This window comes from Notothenia coriiceps, unplaced genomic scaffold, assembly GCF_000735185.1.
Source record: "Notothenia coriiceps isolate Sejong01 unplaced genomic scaffold, NC01 NC01_scaffold00019351, whole genome shotgun sequence".
Classification (NCBI taxonomy): Eukaryota; Metazoa; Chordata; class Actinopteri; order Perciformes; family Nototheniidae; genus Notothenia; species Notothenia coriiceps.
In genome coordinates this window covers 735761-739654 of record NW_011352052.1, presented here as the reverse complement: position 1 = coordinate 739654, position 3894 = coordinate 735761, and positions in this window count along the sequence as shown.

Below are 3894 nucleotides of genomic sequence, written 5' to 3'. Positions count from 1 at the left end.
TTCATGTCTCTTCTACATCAACATGTGTCCCCTCTTCTTCATGTCTCTTCTACATCAACATGTGTCCCCTCTTCTTCATGTCTCTTCTTCAGCAACATGTGTCCCCTCTTCTCCATGTCTCTTCTACATCAACATGTGTCCCCTCTTCTTCATGTCTCTTCTACATCAACATGTGTCCCCTCTTCTCCATGTCTCTTCTATTTGTTGGCTAGCGATTGAACTGTCAGATTTGCATAAACGGGATTTGATTGGCTGACGCTGGCTACTCCGGCGTCAGAAGTTGAACATTGTTCAACTTTTGCAGCCTGAAACGCCAGGAAAGCTCCGCTCTGCTACCCACAATTCAGTTCGGCGAAAAGCGAGGCAACGTGACGTCACCCCATTCAAAGTGAATGGGCAGACGCGTTGGAAACCGTTTTTGAAGCTGTCGAAGCTGTAGTGTGGACGGGCCGTAACAACCAACCAAACACATTCTCCTAAACATGCCGCTCTATTGAAGCTGCTTTAATCTGGAATAAACATGGCGTTGTGGAGGCGTGTGACGCAGTGGAGTAGTGCGTCGGTGTTGGGATCAGGGGAGCACAGGTTCAAACCCCACTGCAGTCAGCATGTCGTTGTGTCCCTGAGACGCTTCACCCCAAATTGCTCCTGTGGGGATTCTCCACAGTATTGAGTATGTAAGTCGCTTTGGATAAAAGCGTCTAAAAAGTAACATGTAATGTGTTATTTTTAGTTTAAACTAAAGTTTGTGGTTTAGTTTAAAAAGTAACTTCTCACCTTTCATATGCTCCAGAATTGCAGCATAACCGGATATGTACAAATGCATTTAATGGCTGAGAGAAAGTGTTGTAATTTGAGTGGAAGCTGTATCCGTGCTGTAATAGGAGCATGTAACACTGCTGTCTTCACACTCAGAGTGTTTGACAGCGTGTCAGTGCTGAAGCCACAGATCCTCCCACAGCTTCAGCCGCCTCATCCTAACAAGCCTCTAGAAGTGAACCTGTCTCTGCGCTGACTGACGGAAACACTTCGGCCTCACTATAGAGACCAACGTAAGCTAATTACCAGCATTGTCATTAGCTTATCTTCAGTGTGTGTTGAGTACCGGTCCGCTGGGTGTCCTTCTGTCTGAGAGAGGACCAACAATCCACAGCCAGTGAATATTAAAGGTGACTGTGCGTCTGCCGATTAACCTTAATTGCAAATGAAACCTGGGAGGCATTCTTCATTATAGCGGCATACACTGGAGCTCAATTCAGATGTTTCAGCCTGTGACAAACAGCTCAGTGGGGACAGGCTCTGCTTATTTCTCAGCTTTTCACAGCTAGTTCCAATTTCCCTCGCTCCCTAAAACATTGCATTAGAGGAGAGATTGGCTCCTGAGAGACAGTCTGTCTCCAGAGAAGGTCATAATGTGGAGAAATGGAGGCAGGCTGGAGTTTCTTTCCCTTATGAGAAGGATATCAGAGCGAGGAAAAAACTGTTCAATCAGGAAGGCGACTACCGTTACGTTCATTCATTCTCCATCTACTTTACTTCTCCTTTAGCAGAGGCAAAACAAGTACTCGTGTTTTATACTATACATTGTAAAAATACTCTTTTACTAGTCCTGCGTTCAAAATCGTACTCAAGTAAAGCACTTAAAGGTGGGGTAGGTAAGTTTGAGAAACCGGCTCGAGATACAATTTTTTGTTATATTCCATGGAATGCTCTTAACATCCCGATAGCAATGAATATCTGAAGTGCTTTGACAAAACATCCATAAAAAATGTCATCTGTGGAAGCCGTGGCGCTGTAAAAAGCACGACCAATCATCTGAGCCGGCCCGGCTAAAGTAACTGGATGGCCGACCTGCCTGTCAGCCTACCATCTGTGCACAAACTGATCTCGTGCCCTCATTGGTCATGTGCACGTTCGTGTGTGTTGGAGGAGGGGCTCTGTAAGGAAGTGTATTTTCAAACTCTAGCGCACTCGAACCGGTTTCTCAAAATTACCTACCCCACCTTTAACTAAAGCACTTATTAAGCATTGTGGCCCATTTCAGAATCATATTAATTTACTGGATCATGATGATTGACACATTTAAGTTTATCACAGATGGTAAAGGTGGAACCCATTTAATAACTTAATAAACTGTTGCTGGATATTTTAAACTATAATAATATGTATAAGTGTAATTATTGGTTGATTCATATTTTGAATTAGCTAATACTCTGAGTCTATAGTTACTAAAGCTGTTTGGATATTCTATTGGAGTTCAAATGTACATTATTGGCTTCCAAAATGTAGGGGAGCAGAAGTAAGCATAAGACAAATACTCTTAAAATACCTCAACAGTGTACTTAAGAGTAAATGTACTTAATAACATGTTACTACTGTCTTTGAGCCTTTAAGATATCATATCACAATGGGGTCTAATGGCCAACAAATATTCACAATTCCAACATTGTGCACACATCACTGAATACTTTCAAAAACGCAGTCCCTCCTGATTGAAGTTCACCTCCGAATGTATCGAGATCTTTTTGACTCAAGTCTAATAATTCATTTCTCACCAGCATTAATTCAGCTGTTCCTGTTCTGCCTGCACTGGAAGATATTTCATCTAGGTGTCTTTTTCTGCAAATCCCAAAGAAAAGTTTTACCCTCATGTCAAATAACACGAAGGGAGTTATACTCCTCGGGGAGAAGAGTTGGACAGACTGTGTCATGATCAAAAGAGTCTGAACACCGCTCCTTCTTCTCCTTCTCTTTGCCGATGAAATGTGAGACGGATAAGGAGACTATATTAACACTGGCAAGCTGTCTCCAAGTTGACGGACAGCTTTTGAAATTGGTGGTTTTGAACTAAATGTATCACAATGTTTCTTGGAGTGAGCTTGTTGTCGACGGTGTCACATTGCCATTACAGTCATTTAGTTGATGTGCCGGTTCCTACAGTGAGTGTCGCAGTAACATAAATTCCCAAATCACCAGAATCACAGTCTCAGTCTGAAGGAGGCGTCCAGAAGGAGCTGAGTGGGCGGAGGGACACAGAGTTTTTGGAGATGAGAGGGCAGACTGCACCTCTGTGAATCTTCCATCGCTTGTTGAAGGCAGTGAGAGAAAACCTGAACCAATAGAGGATACAGGAGGCACTTACACCCCTCTGAAGGTCACCTATTATGCAAAATCCACTTCTCCATGTGTCCCCTCTTCTTCATGTCTCTTCTACATCAACATGTGTCCCCTCTTCTTCATGTCTCTTCTACATCAACATGTGTCCCCTCTTCTTCATGTCTCTTCTACATCAACATGTGTCCCCTCTTCTTCATGTCTCTTCTACATCAACATGTGTCCCCTCTTCTTCATGTCTCTTCTACATCAACATGTGTCCCCTCTTCTTCATGTCTCTTCTACATCAACATGTGTCCCCTCTTCTTCATGTCTCTTCTACATCAACATGTGTCCCCTCTGTGGAAATGTCTCTTCTACATCAACAGTTGTCCCCTCTACTTCATGTCTCTTCTACATCAACATGTGTCCCCTCTTCTTCATGTCTCTTCTACATCAACATGTGTCCCCTCTTCTTCATGTCTCTTCTACATCAACATGTGTCCCCTCTTCTTCATGTCTCTTCTACATCAACATGTGTCCCCTCTACTTCATGTCTCTTCTACATCAACATGTGTCCCCTCTACTTCATGTCTCTTCTACATCAACATGTGTCCCCTCTGAGGAAAGAGACTCTGAAAGTTTCAGGAACAAAGATTCTCTCTCTTTTTGTCCTGATCCATTTCTATAAAAACCTGTCTGAAAATGAGCTGATCAGATTTTGGCCACTTACTTCAGAGACATGTTCTGTATATATCTGAGACCTGTAATATATTGATGAAAAACAGTATAATAGGGGAC